Raw genomic sequence first — 25,609 nt, forward strand, 5'->3', positions numbered from 1 at the left:
TCCCTGCTTCCACCACTGGCCCCTGAACCCCAAGGCTGAGGCTCATGCCACGCACCCCGGCTTGCAGCTCCTCGCCGCCCTTCCAATGGGGCAGCGGCGCGCAGGGAAGAGCAGGCGAGCTCTCTGTCCCCAGCTGAAGCCGAGGGGGGCTTCTGGTAGCCCCGGGGCGGGCGGCGGAGGGGGGTCGCTGGCTGCAGCCGCCTCGCCTCGCCCCCGTTCTCCTCTTGAATCAGACACAGACGGCTGCTGACAGCGAGGAGAAGGGGCGGGGGTGAAGAAGCGCGGCGTGGGCAGCGGGAGGCGGCTGGGGGGGCTCGCAAGAGAAGCGCGCCCTGTGGGACTGAACCAGGTGCCTCTCCTCGGCTCCCGCAAGGCGACGTGCCCGTCTTGTGCTCTCCGCAAAAGGCGCCAGATCAAAGCGGCGAACGGTACAGATCCATGCCACACACCCCGCGGAACAGTCGTGCCCCCCACATCACAGGCAGCTCAGAGTTAAACTCTGCGCCCGAGGCTCTTCGGCGACTCCGGAGGCGGCGAGCACCCCCCCCCAGATGTTGCGCCCGGTGTGGCCGGCCCCCCCTGCACCCCCCACGCTACGCCACTGCATGTCTCTATCTCTCTTCTCCATTTGATCAGAGGGCGTGGGCAGGTTAGGTCCTAAAGCAGAGCTGGAACACAGTGATGGGCTAGCTGAATCTGAATCCAGAGAAGATGGAAGAACTGTTGCTTAGAGTTTCTGTTGATCCAGGGATAATTGCACAGACGGTGGCTATGTACACACAACATTTTGTTCCAGAATTGATGGAGACTGAATACTTTTTTTTTTCTTTGTAGTCCACAATCTAAATCTATTGCATATGTTCCCATTGAAATGTGCTTATTGAGAAACTGGTTTCATTTAGAAAATAAAAGCTCATTGCAGATTCATTCTGTATTACCCTACAGTGTGCCCATTTGAAAACAGATAGAGACACTCATATCTAATGATGTTGTGGGTAGCCTTTTACCAAGATCACAATCACCACTTCCTACTTCATTCACTTGGGGCATATGCAGGGAGGAAAAGATGTGGATAACCTAATCAAAGAGAGGGTTTTCAAACACATATCAAATAACCACTCCCATCCTTATAGATGGTAGGGTCTAGAATCAGTATAGATTGAAAGCAGTACGTTGAGAACAAACCATAGTCTGTCATGTTTTGATTTGCCTTGATTGCATTTGAGACAGCTAATATTTTTCTGATTTGGAGAGTATGTCATAACAAAAGTTGTTGAATTTTTAAAACATTGCATTTTGTTACTTAGAAATTTCCACTATTCATAGGAGTTCTTTTTTATGCTAGCTGGATATTAGGACTATTGCCATTGACAACACTGTTGTTTCAATATAAGTAAGTAGGTAGTTTTCCCCAGAGTTAATGATATCACATTGAGGGATGTGATATCATTAACTCTGGGCACACAATGAATTACAAGTAGTACGCTGTAATATTAAAGCTCTGCATTTGAGCAATGCTATTAATGATGTCAAATCCTGCAGTATTTCCTGCCCATCATGTGGACCTTAACCCTCAGTAGGAAGAGTTCCAGGCTTCCCTGTAGATTAGTATGAGCATATCTCAGGCTCTGATTTCTGGCCAGAGCCTAGTTCAGTTTGGAAGTATACAAGTCCTTCTTTCCAAACAAAGTAAATGGTAACATCAGCTACCATCTGGCCAGCCTGCGCTCTGAATTCAAAGAGTGTGTTCTATGAGGTGGAGCTTGGTTGTGTTCAGAGCCTCTTGTTGCAGTGCAGCTGTGTGACATAACAGTATCTCGGGACATGTCTGCAAAGTAATTTCACCGCAAAGTGATTTGGAAAGAGGACAAAGCTGAGACTGGGAAGAGGCAGGTAGCTTCTTTCTCATTCCATAAGCATGAATGCTGCCTTGCAAACTTCTTGACCTTATCCTATGATCCACCCAAATCTCCTATCTTTGATATGTACAGACAAGAACAAGCTGAAGTCTTCTGTGATTGTGGACCATGGTATCTGATGCACATTGGATAACCTTCAGAACTATTGTGCAGATGCATCTTTAGTCAGATTGTTGTTTTTTTCTATTCTCTTTCATAGAACCATAATCAAAGATGGAAGAGACCTCAAAGATCATGTAATCCAATCCCCCCACTGATGCAAGACACTCACTACTACAGCATTGCTGGTAGGTGGTCATCCAGGCTCTGCTTAAAAAAAACCAACTATAACAAAGGAGAGTCTACCACCTTCTGAGGCAGCCTGTTCCACTGTCAATCAGCTTGTGCCACCAGGAAGTTTTTCCTAATATTTACTCTAAATACTTTTGCTTGTCATTTGAATCCATTGGTTCATGTCCCACCATCTGAAGCAACTGAAAACAAATTAGCTCCATCATCGGTGGAAGTTTCTGCAGGTCATGAAGGGCAGAGAGGAAAACACTAGTTACACAATTTGATTTCAGGACAGACTAGCACTTACTAACTGGAAAATATTTGTTTAGGTTCTGGAGAATGTGACTGCTTTTTCAGTTCTGTGTTAAAAGACTATTTAGGTAGATACATCCTGTGTTAGTATTTGTAACACACAAATAACACTACATATTAGCAGCAACCTTAATGTGACCTCTGCTCTCAAATGATTCTTTGCAAGTTCATTTGCAAACTATATTCTGTCAAATCCCTTTCCATTTTGAAAGGCCTGAACATAGGCCAGATAAAGCCAGAACTAAAAAGATCCCTGTCTTGTGGGAAGTGTTCGGCTTTATTTGCCCCTTCTCAGGCCTAAGACTACAACCCATAGCTACTTTCCCTCCCTCTGATTAGTACAGCATGCTAAACAACTGAATATCAGAGATAAAAACCTCTGCTGAGCAGTGCACAAGATTCCAGGGGTCTTGGTACTTAACTAGGGTTTGTGTTTCCTTCAGAAATGAGGCACAATGGACACTATAGTGGTTTATTTACACTATATGGTTTATTTACACATCTCTATAACCTGAGCCTACTTATGGAAGAAGGTCAGTGCATCAATATTCCAAGAAGTTTCTGTCCCTCTCATAAGATATCAACATCTCTCTCTCCAGCATGCTGCTTATTACCATCAACCTACCTTTTCTAAAACTCTGGTATTGTCTTTTGAACTAACTCTCAGTTGAAGGAGGTAGGCTTCCTAAAGGATCATTAGGAAATTAGTTTTTACATGTGTTGATGGCCTAGGATTAAATGGGGTAGCTGATACACCATTTAGGAAGGTGTTCTAGGTTAACATATGCCATTTCCATGGGATTAACATTGACTAATGCAAATCTAGAATATGCATTTTAGCACCTATAAATCTATTATTATTATTATTATTATTATTATTATTATTATTATCATTAATATACCACCCTTCATCCAAGGACCACAGGGCAGTTTACACCATATAAATCTATAACTATACTGTAGCTAAAATGGGGTATATGACTGAGAGAAGGAGAATAAGGGACTATTTTGTAATAATCTGAAAACCCTTTTAGAAGACATCTGAAGGCAGCCCTGTTTAGGGAAGCTTTTAATGTTTAACAGACCACTGTATTTTAATATTTTGTTGGAAGCCGCCCAGAGTGGCTGGGGAAACCCAGCCAGATGGGCGGGGTATAAATAAATAATAGTAGTAATAATAATTAGATAAAAAGAATACCTTTGTTCTAGTACAAGATGGTGAGGGAAGGTGTCGGCCAAAAACTAGGAAAAAGCCACTCCATAGCTTCCTTTTTAATTGTTATCCATCCATCCCCTTTTCATTAGTGTATTTCCATAGGCAAGAAAACTGACTGTGTTGTGAGGTCTATAACAGCTGCCTTCCCTCCAGAAAATGAGAACACCCACTCTCCCCTGTTCTTCATTTTCTCTCCCAGGAACTGAGAAGGTCCTGTCAAAACTTGGATTATATTCAAGCCTTTCTCTCCTTAGCTTCCTTCCTTGCTTCACCCCTCTTTGGGAGTCATGAACCAGGCAACAGCGGATGGCCTGTTCTGGGCTTGTCACCTTCACACTGAATCCAGTGTAGAAGGAAAGGTATTTCTGGCTTGATTGGGCTCCCTCTTGGTTTCTGATTAGACTTTAGCTAACACATCTGGAAGCCTTTGTGAATGAACTAACTGTGTTGAAGAAACAAAGAGGTTCTCGTGGGCTATGTCATGACCTCACAATAGAGTAGTTAGCACTTACATAATGCCATCTTTTTGCAGCAGAGAAGGGTACACATTTGTGCTTGGCTGTTTCACAGAGAAAGTAATAAGCATGGTATGCGTAAAATAAAGGTACTCCAAAGTAACTAGGAGGATGCAGGAAATGGTCTAGAGTGGGGACCTTAGGTGATGGAGGTAATCCACTCATAACATGTTTTGTTTGTTTTCACTTTGTTTTCCATTTTAAAATTGCTGCAGGTTTAGATTGGGTTGTATATGTATAGGTAGAAATCCAGCATTTGACTTTTCCTTGTCTTGTGGAACATTTCAGAAGTGGAAACCAGCCAAGCCCCACAATGAATGCACTGTGTGCTGATGGGTCTCAAACACTCACTGAGTTAGGGACTCCCCCTGCATGTGAAGATAGGCTGTGACAGATTGAGCAGATGAGAGCAATAGTGGATCCAACAGTCAAGATGGCAGTTTTTGCACATGCTGTGGAAGAAAATGAGGGGCAGATGGGACTCATTGACCTGGGAAGTAGCCCACCTAGGAGAAGGAAAACTCTGATCCTAAACCTCAGGATCTAAACATTTTCTTTCAGGAGAAGAAAAGGCTACACAAATCCAGAGTGGAATCCCTAAGACAGTTGGATGATGCCATGTATGCCTCTTTCAGGCAGTTTCTGCAGCTAAGCTGGTGCCAAATGTATTGCTCTGCTTTCATATGAACTGCATCAGGGTGGCTGAGAGGGGGTGCGTCTACATACACATTGCTCAGGCTTGCACCTCAGGGAGGTCACTTCAGTGCTCCTAATGCAGCAATGTGACTTCACCCCTGGAGGTGTACTCCAGTGTACTCGAGATAGACAGATGCCAGAAACAACATGTACTTTTAGTTGAGATTCCTGCATTTTATGGGGTTGGAGTAGATGACCCTTGGGGTCCCTTCCAGCTCTACAATTATATGATTCTGTGATTCCTAGACTGAACACAACTAGTTCTAAACTTCTGTGCCAAGCTTAGAAAGTGAATGAAATGTTTTGGACTTGTGAATATCTTCTTCTTCTTCTACTACTACTACAGCATCTCACTTCCATTTTTGGATATACACCACTTCAAGTTCTCTCCAGCATTCTCTTTTGTTTGCTTCCTGTGAGTAAATTAGCACCTGCATATGGCTTAAGTATTCTTAAGTATTAAGTATTCTAAAAGAAAATACCGTATGCAATTAAAAGTTGAACATATAGACAAATAAAGAGGGTTGTTTGAGGTCATTATTTATCATCTTATATTTGGAGGAATGTATTGACTAAAATATGTGGCTGCAGGTTATACAACAGGGTGAAGTCAGGACCTGCTTAATTAATCCTTCAGCAATTATAATTTACAATAAAATAGCTACCCTTGATTGCACACTCTTAAAACTGGTGCACCATTTTAAAATTTGTGACAAAGGCCTAACCCAAAGTATTCATTGCACAGAGTAAATGCTACAGAGATTTGGATCTCTTCATCTGTTTGATGTACACAGTGAGTAAAATGTAAAGTAACATGTAATTCAAGCTTTCATTAGATTTTCCCTGTTACCTTTTTTCCAACACAGCAAGTGTATTTCAGAGTTGTAACATGAGGCAACAAAGGAAGAATTCATTTAGTAGAAAAAGCAACCCCCTCATATGGGTAACAGACCTCTCTCATTTAAAAACAGGAAAGAATCTCCTTGAAGTAACCAAACAAAAGAGGGAATGCCCCTACCATGAAGGAGACATACTGTTTGTCATGAAGTTTTGGAGTTAGGTTTTGGAGTTTTCTTCTTGATCACCATGATTCATTGTCACTATATGGTGCATGCTGGGTTGAGTGAGTTTGTACATACCTCTTAACTAATGTGAGTCTTTGAAATGAAAATTAGTGTCAAAGCAGTAATATTTTTCCAATGAACTTTCCACCCCCAAAAATATTGCAAAGTGTGTGTGTGTGTGTGCATGCCCCAGGAACACGGGGTTGAGGATGAAAGTTGGGGTGCAAAAGGGGTTGCAGAATAGGAGGTGGTTGTGACTTTTGGCCAGAAGGTAAAAAGGGTGCTTAGTAGTCACGTTGTTTAAGAGAAAGAAAGTGGGCATTATAAAACTTGCCATGCCTGAGCCTACAGCTACTCAACTCATTGCCTCCAGTTTTCTTGTAAGAAAAAGCTGGCAACAAGGAAGGAAAAGCCTTCTATGTGGAAAGGGGTGGTTTGTGTGCAAGAGAATACTTTAAAAGGAAAAAATAGACCTCTTCAGACAATTTCAATTATAGGCAGTTCCTGTCTGTAGCCTGCAGGCTTTTATAACCATGTGATTAAATATTTTAATTTAATTTAATAATAATAATAATAATAATAATAATAATAATAATAATAATAAAAAATTTATTATTTATACGCCGCCCATCTGGCTGGGCCTCCCCAGCCACTCTGGGCGGCTTCCATAGAAACCAAAAATACAGTAAAATATCACACGTTAAAAACTTCCCTGAACAGGGCTGCCTTAAGATGTCTTCTGAATGTCAGGTAGTTGTTTATCGCTTTGACATCTGCTGGAAGGGCATTCCACAGGGCGGGCGCCACTACCGAGAAGGCCCTCTGCCTGGTTCCCTGTAGCTTTGCTTCTCGCAATGAAGGAACCGCCAGAAGGCCCTCGGCGCTGGACCTCAGCGTCCGGGCAGAATGATGGAGGTGGAGACGCTCCTTCAGGTATACTGGACTGAGGCCGTTTAGGGCTTTAAAGGTCAGCACCAACACTTTGAATTGTGCTCGGAAACGTACTGGGAGCCAATGTAGGTCTTTCAAGACTGGTGTTATATGGTCTCGGCGGCCGCCCCCAGTCACCAGTCTAGCTGCCGGGTTCTGGATTAGTTGTAGTTTCCAAGTCACCTTCAAAGGTAGCCCCACATAGAGTGCATTGCAGTAGTCCAAGCGGGAGATAACCAGAGCATGCACCACTCTGGCGAGACAGTCCGCAGGCAGATAGGGTCTCAGCCTACGTACCAGATGGAGCTGGTAAACAGCTACCCTGGACACAGATTTGACCTGTGCCTCCATGGACAGCTGTGAGTCCAAAATGACTCCCAGCTGTGGTCCTTCAGGGGCACAGTTACCCCATTCAGGACCAGGGAATCCTCCACACCTGCCCACCTCCTGTCCCCCCAAAACAGTACTTCTGTCTTGTCAGGATTCAACCTCAATCTGTTAGTCGCCATCCATCCTCCAACCACCTCCAGACACTCACACAGGACCTTCACCGCCTTCACTGGTTCTGATTTAAAAGAGAGGTAGAGCTGGGTATCATCCGCATACTGATGAACACCCAGCCCAAACCTCCTGATGATCTCTCCCAGCGGCTGCATGTAAATGTTGAAAAGCATGGGGGAGAGGACAGAACCCTGAGGCACCCCACAAGTGAGAGCCCAGGGGTCTAAACACTCATTCCCCACCACCACTTTCTGAACACGGCCCAGGAGGAAGAAGCGGAACCACTGTATGACAGTGCCCCCAGCTCCCAGCCCCTCAAGACGGTCCAGAAGGATGTTATGGTCGATGGTATCAAACGCCGCTGAGAGATCCAGCAGAACTAGGAAAGAGCTCTCACCTTTGTCCCTAGCCCACCGGAGATTATCAACCAGTGCGACCAAGGCAGTTTCAGTCCCATGATGAGGCCTGAATCCCGACTGGAAGGGATCCAAATGGTCCGCTTCTTCCAGGCATGCCTGGAGTTGTTCAGCAACCGCTCGCTCAATCACCTTGCCCAAGAATGGAAGATTTGAGACTGGGCGATAGTTGCCCATTGTGGCTGCATCTAAAGATGGTTTTTTAAGAAGCGGTTTAATAACCGCCTCTTTCAGCGGGTCTGGGAAGGCTCCCTCACAGAAGCATTCACCACCCCACGAAGCCCATCGCCCAGTCCTTCCCGGCTAGCTTTTATAAGCCAGGATGGGCAAGGATCCAGGAGACAGGTGGTTGGTTTCACTCGTCCAAGCAACCTGTCCACATCCTCGGAGGTAACAGATTGGAATTGATCCCACTCAACTTGACTAGACAAAACTCTAGCACTCTCCTGCCCTGGCCCTGCTCCCATGGTGGAGTCTACTTCTTCCCGAATCTGAGCGATTTTATCTGCAAAAAACTTTGCAAAATCATTGCAGGAGAACATGTGGCCCGTACTGGGCCCCGATGTTGCAGGTGGTTCCGCTAAATTGTGAACCACCTGAAAAAGTCTCCTGCTGCTGTTTTCTGCAGATGCAAAAGAGGTGGTGAAGAAATTCTTCTTCGCCGTAGCTATCACCACTTGGTAGGCTCGATGTTGAGCTCTAACCTGTGTCCGGTCAGATTCGGAATGAGTTATCCACCACCGGCGCTCTAGCCGTCTCAACAATTGTTTCATTGCCCTCAGATCCGTGGAAAACCACGGGGCTGTCCGGGCTCCATGCAATTGGAGAGGGCGCTTCGGAGCCAAACAGTCAATAGCCCTGGTTAACTCCACATTCCAGCGGGCCACCAGGGAATCAGCTGAAAGGCCATCAACATGGGATAAAGCATCCCCTACCACTCTCTGGAAACCATTTGGATCCATTAAGTGGCGGGGGCAGACCATCCAAATTGGTCCCACCTCCCTGCAGAGGGGATGGGTCGCAGAGAAGTCCAGTTGCACCAGGTAGTGATCTGACCATGGCGCTTCTTTCGTTTCGCTTTTACTTAGTGTCAGATCACCAACATCCATAGAGGTAAACACCAGGTCCAAGGCATGTCCGCGGCTATGGGTTGGGCCAGACTTATTCAGGGACCGCCCCATGGAGGCCATGCTTTCCACGAAGTCCCGAGCGGCCCCTTGTAAGGTCGTGTCGGCATGGATGTTAAAATCCCCTAGGACGACCAAGCTAGGTGTCTCCAGGAGAACATACGCCACAACCTGAATCAGCTCGGGCAGGGAATCCTTGGTGCAGCGGGGAGGTCGGTACACCAAAAGGAATCCTGTACTGCCCCTATTGCCCAACTTCCAGAACATGCACTCGGAAAACTGGGCCTTCCCAATAGGACGCCTGGTGCAAACTAATGACTTCCTAAAAATCACCGCAACCCCCCCTCCCCGCCCACACGACCTGGGTTGCTGTGCATAAGAGAAACCTGGGGGACAAGCAGCAGCAAGGACAGGCCCATCTGCTTCATCCAACCAAGTCTCTATTACACATGCCAGGTCAAGTCCTCCATCCATGATCAAGTCATGGATGGCAGTGGTCTTATGAATCATTGACCTGGCATTGCATAGCAGCACCTTCAGGTCATGTGGGTATCCCTTGTGGGTAACTCATTCCCTGCAAGTTTTATAATTGTATAATTATTATTTTTTTATATGGTCATAGAAGGAGCCTGGTTAGAAACAATACCCATGTTACCACAACCTCAGCTCCACCCTGATGATTCATGGGATTTGCCCTCACCTTTTTGAACTGAGTGGCTTTTGTCCATGTGCGATAATAGTTCAGTGACTCCTTGGCCTCAGTACATGTTCCAGGGTATCCAGCTGCTCAAGTCCTTGCTAACTAGTATTGCCAGTTTCCACATGGATGCAAACTCCTGTTTAAAATGCTCCATAATATATTGTGATATATTTCATAATTTTGGAGTTGTCCATCAGTATTTATTCTATTGTGGGCACATTCTCATGCAAAGGCAGGATGTAAATTTAAGAAATAAATGAGGACAAGGCATGTTATCAGATTTGACGTTCCTCACCACAGTTGCAAGTTATCCAGGCAGTTTAAAAATGGGATATAGTTAGAAGTATTCTTTTTAGCCCTGCACAGATATGGGTGAATACAGAAACATAATGATTTAATGCACAGGTGGGGAACCTGTGGCTACAACTCCCATTATACCTCTCTCTTGGCCATGCTAGCTGGGGCTGGTGGAAGCTGGAGTTCAGCAACATGTCTAAGAACATGCATGCTTGTCTGAATAAGACCTTGTAGAGCAGCCTGAAGCTCCTTCATCCCTGGATCTGATTTGATCACTCTTCCCATGTTTTCTCTAGATGACCTATCGCTCCTTTGGGATGCTGTAGTATAATGCTGCAGCTTTTGCTTACACAGTTTGACCTTAAGTGACCTCCTTATATTCAGAGCTCAGGCCGCACACATTTTGATGACCCTCACTTTCAGGCCAGCCCACATGGTTCTTGACCTAAGCTGACTTTTGACCATGTGTCCTGCAGTGCCTTGTCTGTGCTGGGGTCAGAATGGCTGATAAACCTCTCAATTCAACCTACTGCTCAGGCGATCATAAAATCCATGCGTTTTCCACTAGTATATTATGGCACCGAGTGATTTATTTTCCATATTCGAGGAGAGACTTACACAGGGCAGATCGCAACAATTCTTGCAGTCACAGAGAGAACAACTCTCATTACAAGAGATACAGACTTAATCTGGCCTGAGGATACATTGGTATAGTTGAATCATGTCTTTTTAATTCGCTTTAAAAAAAATCAAGGTATTTTTGAACTTTTACCAAAGCTTAAATGCTCCCAGCAATGCAAAATACTAGTTATCTAGACTGAATCATCTTCCGAACTAGTTTTGCTAGCAGATTGTTTGTGTTTGTTTTCATGCCTTTCATATGCTTACTCCATGTGCTTGTGACCATATAGCTATCTGGAATCCAGAATAGAAGAATTGTTTCTCTCACTGCTATGTGGTTGCCAAAACTACCTGGCTCCATGCCCAGCTCCTTAGATGTACCCTATCCCTCCAGTACTGCAGGTGCATTTCTCGTCTTGCCTGAAGAATTGTACACAAGCCCTCTGCTCTTAGTGTAAGGAGGCATTTTCTGCAGGTCTGGAATGTGGCCATTAACTCATTCCCTTTCACTGTTTTGATAGGCCCCCTGGCATGCTGGGCCTTAACAGTGCTAATTTTAGAACTGTTTGTTCTGCGGAGGTCATTTTTGTCTTGGGTATCAAATTTGGATTGCACTATCTCTTCTGTCAGAGTAGCTCAGCAGTGGCTGTGTCACCCTGTTAGCACTTGGGATTGTCAAAGACAACTGCTTGGCCCTGTGGCAGACCATTAGCAGAATCGTAGTGCCCTAGAGGTGATGGGGTGCCAAATACAGTTGCTGGTCATTAGAAATGTGTATACTCTTTTTATCTATCTAGCGCTGTGTGTGCGCATGTGCGTGTTGTGTGACCATAAAATTTAGAAACATTATTAATGGGTATTGGAAGCCTGTCTTTGTTTCTTAGCAGCACTGTTTCACAGCGCCGGGGTTTCCAGAATCAACATTCTCCTTTTTTACTGCTCACTTTTATGAGAGTCCCCTTAAGGCTGATTCTCTTTACCATCATTTTCTCACCAGATGAACTTGGCTTCCAATGCCACCAAAGTCCCAGCAATGCTTGGAGCCTGATTTTCAATATGATTCTCAGAAACAGAGCATACTGTCTGCCAATCAGGTCACCCGCTATTCTTGCTATAGAGTCTGTCTGGGCTGGGTGCTGGAAATGTAGAGGCGGAATGCTTAATATCTTAATTATCCACACCCAGCAATCTGTAAAGCAGAAAAATGCACCCGCCCTTGTTGCTGTGCTTTGTTGTTCTAAATAAATAACACATTCTTGTAGAAACACTTTACAGCAGTGGCACTGGGACCACCTTGGTAAAAGAGCAGTGTGCTGCATAGCTCAGCACATATATAGCTATGTGCATCTTTAGCTGTACAGCTAAGCACAAGAGGGACTACAGAATATATGCCCATAAATTTAAATTCATTGTTGCCCTATAAACCTTAGAAGGAAGGAATGTGGTTTTATCTCATCTCAGAGCAAAGATAAAGTAGATATTAAGACAGAGTCACGTGATGCTGTTTACTAGATGAACAGAGATACAACTGCCAACTAAGGCTGCAATCCTTATCTCACTTACCTGGGAGTAAGCCCTGTTGAAATCAGTAAGACTTACTTCTGAGTAAGCATGGTTAGGATTGTGCTGTAAGTGACTCAGTCACACCTTTGATGTTTACCCCTATAATTTATGCACCCTGTCCAAATGCTTTGATTTTGGCCTATATATTTGCAACAGTCCAGCTACTATGCATAGAAGAGATATTTCCGGAGAGGTGACCTTGCTAGTCCATTGCAGCCAGCAAAAATTGCAAGAGTCAGTATTTTCACATTTAAACTTTAAACTATTGGCCCAGTTTGCATGTTACACTAAGGCAAGCCGTGGTCTAGACTAGAGCAAACGGTGAGGGGAGATCCCAGAAAAGAAATCACAGCCACTTTGTTTCTCTCTGATCAGCTTGCTGCTGGGCTCGGCTGAGCTGGAGTTAGGCCATGGTCTGGCTTACCATGTTCAAATCCAGACTTGTGCTTTTGTACTCTCCAGACAAACCATAACTTATAGCTCACAGTTCAGTTTGCCCAGACTGAGCTAAATCATAAGCCCAGATCCAGATATATAGCATTCTAAGCCAAACAGTGGCTTAGCTCAGTGCTGAACTAAGTGTCCTCACGGTTTAAGTTTTACCTGGAAAGTAGTGATGTCCTAATAAAAATGGATTAAAAAAAGAAAATAGTGATGTCTGGGAATCTGAAATCCATCCGCAAACTCTTTTAGTCCTATCATTTCTTATGTCTGTTCTTGCCACAGCCACCACCTTTATTGCTACATCAAGTGCCTTTTTCCTCTTGTATTTCATTCCTTCTAAAGTGATCCTGGGCAATCGCACCACCACATAGCCCTTCATATTTAGCTGTATGCTGGTATTATTTCTAAGGGTATAACGTAGACCATTATGGTGGCAGCAGTGTTTCTTGTACTGGTCACATTGGTTAGAATGGTCCATCTGTTGTTAACACATAGGAAGGGAAACGCATTGGATTTGTTTTTCATGGAGTGCTTATGTTCAGTGTGGTGTAGTGGTTAACAGTGGTAGACACGTAATCTGGTGAACCGGATTTGCTGCCCCACTCCTCCACATTCAGCTGCTGGGTGACCTTGGGCTAGTCACACTTCTCTGAAGTCTCTCAGCCTCACTCACCTCACAGAGTGTTTGTTGTGGGGGAGGAAGGGAAAAGGAGATTGTTAGCCGCTTTGAGACTCCTTTGGGTAGTGATAAAGTGGGATATCAAATCCAAACTCTTCTTCTTCTTTTTTCAATTGTACATACCATACTTTTCTGTCTATAAGATGCCCCAGTGTATAAGACTACCCCTATTTTGGGGACTCAAATTTAAAAGCTGTGGAGCTTTTTTGCAGAGGATTACCCAGGGTTGTGGAGCTTTTTTAGGGGTGATTGCCAAAAATCGCTCACCCGCACGTGTCAGTCAATCTGCTTCCCGTCTGTCCATCACCTCCCGTCTGTCCCAGGAGCTGCAAATTGCCTGCCCAACTGCTGGAGCATCAGCCACTCAACACCACCTATTGACGCAGCAACCAGTAACATGCACAATAGCTGCTGACAGCCGTGGCAGTAACCAATCAAATGTCCACCCTATGCACTACCCATGTATAAGACGACCCCCACTTTTTAGCATGATTTTAAAAGAAACAAACATAGTCTTATACACGGGAAAGTAGGGTACATTTGTGGAATAATGTTGCCTAAACCAGAATTGCTATCTTGTCTGTACATACACATGGACATACTTACATAATAGTACTCATCAATATTCTGTACACCCCTCCCCTCAGTTACTCTAACCACACACCATAAGCAATGGCAGAAATAATGTAGGACCTTCTACACCTGTGCAAGCACAGTTCCTCAATTTATTTAAAAAAAAAATGTGTGTATTTATCTCCGTATCCCTGATCCATATACTTGGCTGAACCTTTACTGAGCACCAGAATCTCAGGGAGTTCATAATGTAGTCCTTTGGGTTCATTAAAGAGGAAGCAAGCAGCCTTTTTCCAACACCCATGCAAGAGAATTGTAAGCAGATGCTTTAACACACATTTCATTGTTAAATAGGCATTGTTCTCAAGTTTGTTACTATGGTGTTGGCTCCGGTCTGTTTATAATCTGACTCCATTTCATTGTGCTTGGTGATAAAATCTCTGAAGTCTATAGACTCTGGCAGGGCTTGTTGTCTCAACTCTCATTGAGGGAGCATTAATTGTGGAAACACTCAACGCCATCTGTGTAATTTATACCTAAGGAAGTGCACTTACTACTTCATAAGCCCAATGTATTTTGTGAATTTTTAAAATAAATAAGCAACTTCAGTAACATATAATTTAGCTCCATGCATTTTGTTTGCTGACATACGTTCCAAAAACTCTGATCCTTCAGTGATGTGCTTTGTAATGTGTTTTACAGCACAATCCTACATGTTTAACCTGAAGTTACTTCCATTATGTTCAGTGGAACTTAATGATTAGTCAACAGTGCAATCCTCAGAAGTAAGTCCCGTTGAGTTCAATGGGAATACAAAAATGAAGAGTTGAGTAACAGAAGTGCTCCAACCTTAAGATACTTGAGTCTACTCTTAAAAGTGTCTTCCTGGAGATTTTAAATACTGCAACCAGCATATTCAGCATGGGTGGGAGGAAATGGCACATCACTGAATTTAAAAAAATGAAAAGGCTCTCTTTCAACAGAGGAAACCGTATAAATACACATGCTATGTGGCTATCTCTGTTAATTGGAAGCAAGGGAGAATTGCTGGTATAATATACAATGTAGGAGAAAGGAGATACAGATGCTGTTGGAAGATTCCCCTTCATTTGTTTCCAATAAATATTTGCCAGATTCCCATGGGTGATGCTTATGCAAACTAGGGGCTGTATCATTAATTACATTTGCGATTTCAGGAGCGTCCTTATATAAACTCAAGACCTTAGCTTTCATTTTGTGCTGAGAACTGTGCAACCCCAACAGTGTGGCTGCAATTACTGGTGATACAACTCAGGTTTTAATATAGTTTCCTAGTCTTTTATGTTTCAAATTATGAGCAATGACAAAGCAATGAAATCACCTTTTTAACAGAGCTGCAAAATGAAAGGAGTAAGACCTCAAAAGGGAAACAGAGTATGCAGCTCACAAGGGAAATGTGGATAAGTGTGAAAACATTCCAGCCAGGCACAGTGAGAATTATGAGTTGTTAATAGTTGGAGCACATTTTGGCTCTTTCAGCTTATTAACGGGAACATTTTAGAACTCATGTTTGCATAGGAAATAGCAGTTTATCAGCATTCATATCACATAATCAGAACCCCGCAAAAAGTCAACTGTGCTACATTTTGAATGCATATGCATGAATCTAAATGCAGATATCTATGATTTTTCAGCTAGAAGCAAAAAGGAGAGGGAAGAAAGTGGGAGATATTCTTTCACTCGAAAGGTCAGCCATCAGAGCAATGCTGAATTTTCATTCTTTAACATTTACAAGGAGTAAAAAAGTATTCTCCAAAGCTTTGCTTTCAACTTTTTCATGTGGTTTTTCATGTCTGTTCAAAACCATTGCTCTCATTCTGCTTCTGTTCTGGTGTCACCTTTACAAAAAAATTAACTGTGCTGGTTCTTTCTCCCCCAGTGCATGATTTTAGCTGGTCATGGTGAATATGATTACATATAGTGAGTATGATCACATCATGTAGTCATGTATCTGCTGACACTAAAGGTAAAGGTAAAGGTACCCCTGCCCGTACGGGCCAGTCTTGACAGACTCTGGGGTTGTGCGCCCATCTCACTTAAGAGGCCAGGGGCCAGCGCTGTCCGGAGACACTTCCGGGTCACGTGGCCAGTGTGACATCGCTGCTCTGGCCAGAGCCAGAGCCAGAGCCAGAGCCAGAGCCGCACACGGAAACGCCGTTTACCTTCCCGCTGGTAAGCGGTCCCTATTTATCTACTTGCACCCGGAGGTGCTTTCGAACTGCTAGGTTGGCAGGCGCTGGGACCGAGCAGCAGGAGCGCACCCCGCCGCAGGGATTCGAACCGCCGACCTTTCGATCGGCAAGCCCTAGGCGCTGAGGCTTTAACCCACAGCGCCACCTGCGTCTGCTGACACTAGTGAGTGCAAAAGAGAAGCTATTGTCATTGAATGTGCATTGGAATGCACATTCAAGTACACATCCTACTTATTGCACTAATTGTCAGAATCCATTCTCAGCTCTAGGGACGCGGGTGGTGCTGTGGATTAAACCTCAGCGCCTAGGACTTGCCGATCGCATGGTCAGCGGTTCGAATCCCCGCGGCGGGGAGAGCTCCCGTCGTTCGGTCCCAGCTCCTGCCCACCTAGCAGTTCGAAAGCACCCTTAAGTGCAAGTAGATAAATAGGTACCACTTTATAGCGGGAAGGTAAATGGTGTTTCTGTGTGCTGCTCTGGTGCCGGTTCGCCGGAGCAGCTTCAACACACTGGCCACATGACCCGGAAGTGTCTGCGCTGGCTCCCGGCCTCTAGAGTGAGATGAGCGCACAACCCTAGAGTCTGTCAAGACTGGCCTGTACGGGCAGGGGTACCTTTACCTTTACTATTCTCAGCTCTACATATCAGTGTTCATTCAACTGCATTCCATAGCCAATGTTCTGTTTGGTAGATTCATTGCCACACCACAAGCTTGGCAAAACAGAGATCATCGTTGCAGTTGCTGAGGCAATAGAGATGCCCCTGTAAATACATTTTGTTTCCCTTTCAAATGCCCCCAGTATCTCTCTGAAAATAATAACACTTTTGAAAGGGTATACAAGACTTGGTCCCTTTGTTCAGCTCATCTCTCCTATACACAACTTCAGTAAAGTGGTTCCTCGGGTTAAGTACTTAATTTGTTCCGGAGGTCCATTCTTAACCGGAAACTGTTCTTAACCTGAAGCACCACTTTAGCTAATGAGGCCTCCCACTGCCGCTGCGCCGCCGGAGCACGATTTCTGTTCTCATCCTGAAGCAAAGTTCTTAACCCGAGGCACTACTTCTGGGTTAGCGGAGTCTAACCTGAAGCATATGTAACCTGAAGTGTATGTAACCCAAGGTACCACTGTACATTTGGAGCCTAAATCTAGTCTCCTACCAACAATCTGAAAGCAACATTAGAAAAGTAAAACAGGTTATCTAATTCAAACTGATCATAAAGATGATAACAGTATGTTTTGTGTAACATATTTTACTGAGTGGGAGATGTTACATAGTAGTAAACACATAATTTGAGATATAGTTTTTCATTTCCACTATATATTTTCTACAGCATCAATAGGCATATCTACCTTGGAAAATTGAAGATCGACAAAGGGAAGTATCTAGGGATGGACAAACAAACCCATTTCAATTCTACGTCAGTTTCATTGGTGCTCAATCATAGGTTTGTTCTGGCCTGCTGTTTTGCAGATATTTTGAAAGAGTACATTAATTTATATTTAAATTGTAAACATTTTATACACATTCTTCTCTTAAGATGCATGTTCTTGTTTGTACTCTTTACAAAAAAAAATGCACAAGTTTGTGCATTTTTCATACTGAATGCATCACAAAATCTGGAAAAAAATAGTAATTTGGCTGATAGTTGTTTTATAATGTGCAAGCAAGTTGAAGGCTTAAAAACTGGGCTGGTCCACTGCAAAAAGCAGACCAAACTTCTCCTTCACCTTTAGAAATAACTAACCCAGGAAGAGGCAGAAACCTGAACTGTGTTCACTTCAACAGTATTAAGCCTGAGATCATAACATGGAAGTCAAAAGCTAGATTTTTCAACATAGTTGAATTGGAGTTCTTTCAGCACTTGAATTCTGCATGATATGACTAGTTTGGGGGTGCCAGCACACTCTTTATTAAGAAGTTACACTGATTTTTCTTTCCCCAAAATGGGTGACTAAGCTCTGGGCATTGGCTATAATTGAAACAAGAAAGTCAGTACAGAGAGGGAGGGCGTCTGCAGTTTCTGCTGGGAATTGTATGAATTCATGTTCCTTTGAGTCTTAAATATCTAAATTGCATGGGGTTAGTGGTGAGGGAGAGAGCGCCTGGTTTCCTTCATTCTATAGGTGTGGGAAAAAAAGAAATCTGCTCTTAATCTCAAGGATTCTCTTACTCAAATAAACGTAGTCTCTTGAGGCAGATGGGTTCTATGGAGCTCTTGTTAACCCCAGAGCCAATTCCCTGGGTGGAGAGCTGTCCTTTGTTCATGATGTCATGGTCAAATGGAACCAGAAACACGAAACACTAGAAGATTGTGAGCTTTTTTTGTTTTTGAAATGTAATTATATGTGTATCGAGGAAATTTAGGATAGCAGGTTTTCATCTCCCCCCTGACCTTTGCTACTGAGTTAATGAAAGGGTAGATGGATCCACTTTGAATATGAGCTTCAAACAACCCTTGATAGCTCAGTCTTTATTACAGCTAACCATGTTGTTGACATTTTGTCAGATACCAAAGGGTGGGTTGGGGTGTGTGTGTGTGTGTGTGTGTGTAAATAAATAAATAAATAAATAAAAACATTTGTATGCTGTTTCTTCACAGCTTGAGGCAATATCACATTTGTATGCTGTCTCTTCAGGGCTTGAGGCAATATCTAGCAAATAAACCATCAACTGTAATAAAAAAGGAACATTTAAAATAACAGTGCACTTTCTAGCAGCAGTACGATAGGACCAAAACACCCTTTCCACAGCTGTAGGACTCCTGGATGAGATAGACTTTGTGTCCATTTGCAAAAGCCACCAGAAAAGTACAATTTTCTGTCTCATTCAGCAGGTTGTGCCATAACGCCAGAGCAATTGCAGTAAGAGTCCTGCTCCTCTTCACCAATTATTCTTTTTTCATGCACTACAGCCAGTCAGAGCCATGACAGAGGTTATTTTGTTATATCCTTCAATAGCTATTTACATTTTATTGAATGATCTAAAAGCAAAACTGGGATTCTGAAAACCAAAAAGAAGAAAGAAAATGTAGACTGGATGCCAGCAAAGCTCCGGCCTCAACCTATAAAAGTGAACAACTAAAAGGGGGGGGACATAGGGAGGTTAATAATGGAATTATAATAAAGGATCACCACTGCATAGGGACTGACAAATACATGTGAAGCACTTGGATGTAAAGAAATACTCATATTATAAAGTGTAAACAGGCATTGCAAGGACAAATACAATTTATACAATAGTCAATTAGCACAGTGTTTATGGGGAAGTTGGAGGTGTTGCAATGAGCTACACAGGTAATTATAGTAAATAAAACACATTCCATTTTATGATAGAGTCAACCTATTAATCCATGTTGAACTCTGCACTGAATGATGAATTATTATGAATGTAGCAAGTAGCTAAAGTAGAGGCAAAAGCCAAAAATTCTTGGCTTACAAACTGGTGGGTTACCAATTTAGTGACTTGATATGGGGCCTCAGTTTTCTTCTTGAGCTGTGCATAGTTTAGCAAGCATGCCTAGAAATTGTGTTCTGGCATAGTAAAAACTTCTCTCTCAAAAGTGAAAATCAGTGTAACAATTTCAATCCACTCACAAATTTTGCATCGTGTGTATGTCTGAGGGGGGAAGCAAGTAAGGGAAATCTAAGAGCCTACTACTGCGAGATACTAGACAAACCTACTTTCATTGGCATGGATATAAGAGAATTATCATTCTATTTACTTTATTTTTTGGCAGAATTTAACAGCATAGGACTATAATGTGTAATTACAGAACCACTCAAGATACCACTCTTAGTTAAGTTTACCATCACTGAGGTCCACTGAGGCTGATTATCCTTAACAACTACCATCTAATGCTCAGAGAAATAGAGAATTCAAAGGATTTGACATAAATGTTATGTACTGGCATTCATCTTGGAGAAAAAACATACTGTGATCACGTGTACAGTGCAGCATAAAATATGGAATAGTATTCCATAAAGGCAGTTGGGTTTTATTTTTAGTGGTCTTCCAGTTTTGGTTTTCCCTGCCCTAATTTTTGTGACCCGTTTCTGGTTGTGTTCTCTGCATGAGCAAAGAGAGCAAACCTTTTGGAGGTGGAAGCATATAGCTGTTTGCTATTAAACTAAATGGATTTCAACTAGTTCAAATAGCAAGCAGGGGAAATCATATCTTGATTGACAACTTGCAAAGAAAGATTTCATTTCAGCGAATGATGTTAATCCCTGAGAATTGGACTGACAATGGAAACACTGACAGATTTTATCCTTAGCATCGTTTGCTTGACACTGCTTCATTTACTGGATTTAGCCTTCATGGTGAATCCAGAAAATATAGACGACAAGAACATTGAAAAAAACTGCTGAAACTGGAACTTTTTTCTTGTGGTTATAACAAGCCTCCAGTTGAAATAGAGGCTCTGTTTTCTTAGGGTGGCAGTGCTTGGAAATCCAATGAAATTATTTTTGGCATAAACCCGTAATAGTAGCTCTGTGGTTATCATTGCTTAAAGTGGTGGACCTAGAGCAAAACCATTGTTTTAATAGGATAGTCCTACAAAGAATGTAATTTTGTACTTTCTGTGTGGCATGAGCTTTTTCTGTTTTGTGGGAAGAGAACAGCAGCCAGCTTTTGTTCTGAAACAATTCTCATTGATGAAAATTGAATTCCAGAACATTGGGTACAACAACCTATCTATTTATCTACTTTATTTCAGAAATTTGTAAACTGCACCTTCATCCAAAAATGGATTTTAGGGCAGTATACGATCTATAGATATAATATGAAACATAAACAATACAATAAGATTTAGAGGAACACAACTATTTAAATAAATTTTGAAAATACTATAGCATAAAATGGCTAGTCAAATGAAAAGCATGGCTTTCCCAGCATCTTCAGACTGAGGAAGACTCCCCTACAGCTTCTCCTCTTCCACAGCCACACAGGAGTATGTGGCTGCAACATTTGCTATGGTGTCTTTTAAAGATTGCATACAGCACGCCCAAGGAGATAAAAATACTCAAAAGAAAATGTTAAGATGACAGCCTGAAGATGACTCTGGTGGCCAGTTTCCATAACTGAGGTAGCAGGGCCCACTGGGAGTTGCGCACAGCCCTGATCAGCTTTGCATAGCCCCACACCTGATATAGGCTGGGAAAGTTTTTGGTAATCACCACCACTTCCAAATCATGGCAGAGCAAGATGTCTGTCTGTCTGTCTATTATACTATTTTATTAATTTTTACAATAACAAACAAAGATCACATAACAACTCCCAAACATAGGATTTCCAAAATCCCTTGACTTCCCTCCACTCCCCCTTCTTGGTTCTTTTGTTTTACATTTGTTCATGCACTCCCATAATATCTTCAACTCATAATAATTCCCAATTTTATACCTTATCATATTACAAGTGTTCTTCGAAATCCTGCTAACATATAATATTATACACAATGCTTTGAAAATATGCAATAAATATTTTTCATTTTTCAAATTATTGTCCTTTTATTTTCTTGAATTTCTATTTGATTAATCATTGCTGCATAGTCCATTAATTTATTTTACCGATCTTCTTTATCTTCTTTAGCGGGGGGCTTCTTCTTTTTCATATTCTGGGATGATTGTGGCCAAGCAACTGCTATCAGATACAGGAGGAGATTCTTTGCGAGAGCAAGATATTTAGGACATTACATTAAGAGCCAGTACATTGAGTTTGGCTTGTTAGCAAACAAGGTGCCAATATAATTCTGTCAGGACTGATGTAACATGGCTGTATCTAGGAAAACCAGTAAATGCTAGCAGCTGAATTCTGTACTAGTTGAAGCTTCCAAATCAATTTCAAGGGCAGTGCCACATATAACGCACCACAGTAGTCTAACCTAGATCATGGATCATTGAAGCCAGGCTCTCCCTATCCAGCAAAGGCTGCAGCTGGTTATACAACCAAAGTTGGTGAAAGGTGCTTTGGGCCACTGAAGTCACTTGAGTCACAAGCAACAGAGCACCTCAAGGCTGTGCACCTGCTCCTTCAAGGTGAATGCATGTCTCTGGAGACGATGGAGGAGTGCACCTTTGGGGGGGGGGAGGTGAAGTCAAACTAATCCTATCCAAAATAAGAAATAGACTTTAGAGACTCGAGAACCACCAACCCACATTGCCCCTGTCTTGTCGGTCTCAGTCTCTTCTTACTGCACAGGCAATTGTGACTGATACAGAACTAAGATTGGGTGCAGTATGCCAGCTGGTTCCAGTAAAGATCTTGCTGGTGGAGCAACTTTCTGGCCAACACCCAGTTAGATATAAGGGACTACTCACATCCTCCTAAGCTTAGTTTCCCAAGGGAGGAGGAGGAAGAACATAGTAGTCAGAAGAATGTACAGGTTAGTGCTGTACTGAAACCTATCCTCTTGCCTACTTAAAAGTTTGCTTCGCCTGTGTGAAGGAGGCTTCCATTTTTCTGCTTCATTCACATGGCACTTTATAGCTTTAGTGGGCAAAGAACTGGACCTACTTTTTAATTGCAAGGTAGCCATGGGTGGTTTGTGGTTTTTCTTCCAGTTAAAGGTTTCTCCAACATTCTGCTCCCCTGCCATTCCTGATCCGATCTGAAAAGCCCCATGTGACAAGTTATCTCACAATTTCTTCCCCTGGGCGTTAATTGAAAGCAGGTCAGGAGTAGAAGCAACTTGTTGGATGAGGCGGAACCACTATGCCAGCTTCCTTGGAAGTAAGTTGGTTATTGCTTACTGAGAGGAGGGGGGGCAAGGCTATGAAGAGGTCGTCATGGTGCAAACACACTGGCAGGAGCACTGGGTTGGCTCCACAGGTGCATTTGCACCACTGCAATGTCCCCACCATCTCACTCTCATCTCTCTCCTGCCTGGTAAGCAGCAATGATCCACCTGCTAGGAAACTAGTTTAGTGGCTGCAGCTCCATGAAGCAACCCACTTCTGCTGGGGAGGTTGACTACTCAGCACATGAGATCAGCAAGCTCAGCACATTTGTTTTTAAGCAGATTCCTTCCTTTTACTCTTAAATTTTCAGCACCAGTTTCTTTAAAAATAAAATGACCTTACAAAACAAAACAAAAAAGCCCCAAACCAGTAAACAGTTGTCAGGCACATGGTAGGAAGCCTTCTTGAACTTAAAGGAAGGCCCAGCTGAGGTGTAAAGACATGGCTTATTCCTGTCTTCATTTGTTAATTGGGCTCTTTTGGTTCAGTACCTATATTTTCTTAGTGTGAGCTCAGTACCTCATACAGAGAAGTAAGACCTGACAACCCCCTGCAGTGTAACTGTTGGCTGTTTTCAATAGGAAAAGCTAAGCAGTCTACTGTTAACATTTACCCTGAGCAACTTGCTTCAAGAATTTCCTGCTGTGTAATTGGCTCCACAGATTCAGTAAGCCTCGTGAATGATGTGTCTGCCATTACTTGCCTTTTTTCACTACACCTAATACACTGCTGCTCCTTATTCTGGATATCATGCCTGTTCCAACCTTGCTATAAAAGAGTGATGCAGGCGACTTAAGTCACACATTTTGGGAAGTGACAGCTCTTACATTGTCAATCATCCTGGGAAAGTTCCACTTTGCCATGATGAGGAGTCAGCTAGACTCTGAACAGCAGGGAGAAGCCTGAGGCATCCCCTCAAACTTGAAGCTGCAGGGCATTTTTTAGGATGGGGAAATGCCCTACCAGAACTCAAAATTCCCCATCAATAAAGTGCCCTTTTGTGTTCACTCAGCTTCTTTCTCAATATAAAGACATGGATCCCTATGCCTCTTTGCCCATCTGACCAGTCTTGTGCCCCTTCTCAGTAAACTCAAACCCACCCACCACTGCTCAAGTGCCTTTTTCACAGTGTCCCTTCCAAAATATTGTTTATAGCACCACACAGTCAGAGGGCGTATTAAAACAAATGGCAAAAATGCATATTGAAAACAATGGGACATTCCCCAAAAGTTTGTTGGAGATAATTCAGCTGTGAATGTCAGTTGAAATAAATACAAACTTAAATATTAAATGTGATGAAAGCTTGTGCACTTGAATAATTTGCTATTTTAACAACAGGAAGAGGACAGAAAATAGTCTGGAAAAATTCCTTATGTCCAGTCTTTTATATTGCTGCTGATGCTAGAGAGGATGGCAGGGAGAGAATTTAACCCTGCTTTGCTAAATACATAATAGAGTAGGCTGGGGTCAAGAGGAAGAGAAAAAGAGCTTGCTTGCCTCTATGCTGAGAATTCTCATACTTGACATTCATTCTTTGATTTAATTTGTAACTCTTTGACCTGCTGCATACTGGTCTTGCCTCACCTTAATAAACATGCAGCCCTAAATGCCAATGTAGATATTTTACTGAAATGCAAGAGCCAATCAGAGTGTAAGGAAGCACCTCTAAGCACTCTTACTGTATTGGAGTAAAGCCTAGATTGGAGTCTGGGGTCTGGGTTCCGGCTGAGCATTCATCCTGATTTGTTTGCAGTGTGCTTAGATGACATTATCCTACACTTTCCAGTCATTTTCCCCGTGTACATTTCCCATGCAAGTGGTCCAATATTTGGGGGGAAGAAAGTTTGTTACATAAGACCTCTAAATAAATTTTTATTGCACAAACTGAGTTTGCCAGTATGTGACTGAATCCCACCCAAAAATAGCAACACTCTGGAAGTGTCCTGCATTGTGAGATTAAGTTGGTAGTCAATCAACATAAGAGACTTGGATGGGTTGTTGGTATTATGGCAAATGCTGAAAGAAATGCTAAAAGAAGCATACAAACGTGCAAGAGGCTGCTGAAAAATGTCTTAAATTGGCATGCCTTTTTGCCAAGTGCTCATCAGCTGCTACTATTTCTACCAAAACTTGAGAGAAAGCTATTTTGGAATTAGGCACCCACTAGCTGTACTTCGGGACGCAGGTGGCGCTGTGGGTTAAAGCCTCAGCGCCTAGGGCTTGCCGATCGAAAGGTCGGTGGTTCGAATCCCTGCGGCGGGGTGCGCTCCCGCTGCTCGGTCCCAGCCCCTGCCAACCTAGCAGTTCGAAAGCACCTCCGGGTGCAAGTAGATAAATAGGGACCGCTTACCAGCGGGAAGGTAAACGGCGTTTCCGTGTGCGACTCTGGCTCGCCAGAGCAGCGATGTCATGCTGGCCACGTGACCCGGAAGTGTCTCCGGACAGCGCTGGCCCCTGGCCTCTTAAGTGAGATGGGCGCACAACCCCAGAGTCTGTCAAGACTGGCCCGTACGGGCAGGGGTACCTTTACCTTTACCTTCTTAGCTGTACTTCTGGAAACAATTCCAGATGTGAATGTCTCTGCCTAGGTATTGTTTGTAAGCCTATATTTGGTTGTAGGGATGCAGTTGGCGCTGTGGTCTAAACCACTGAGCCTCTTGGTCTTGCCGATCAGAAGGTTGGTGGTTCAAATCCGCACAATGGGGTGAGCTCCTGTTGCTCTGTCCCAGCTCCTGCCAACCTAGCAGTTTGAAAGCATGCCAGTGCAAGTAGATAAATAGGCACCGCTGTGA

At 43.2% G+C, this 25,609-nt stretch overlaps 1 protein-coding gene across 5 annotated transcripts in view; it reads left to right on the top strand.

Annotated features, from left to right (window-relative positions):
* The window catches only part of NGF (nerve growth factor), a 61,307-nt gene that overhangs the window by 30,193 nt on the left and 5,505 nt on the right, over positions 1 to 25,609 (top strand). The window contains exon 2 of one of the 5 annotated variants that reach the window (XM_079979965.1): positions 2,119 to 2,206. The exons of 2 other annotated variants lie outside the window; for them this stretch is intronic. The gene's annotated coding sequence lies outside the window, so the exon portion shown is untranslated. Of the gene's footprint in view, positions 1 to 2,118; positions 2,207 to 5,324; positions 5,347 to 22,404; positions 22,463 to 25,609 lie in introns of those variants that run through there. 2 more of the 5 variants (XM_079979966.1, XM_079979963.1) reach the window with 2 other exon arrangements.

The sequence above is a fragment of the Podarcis cretensis genome (genome assembly GCF_951804945.1).
Source record: "Podarcis cretensis genome assembly, chromosome: 6".
NCBI lineage: Eukaryota > Metazoa > Chordata > Lepidosauria > Squamata > Lacertidae > Podarcis > Podarcis cretensis.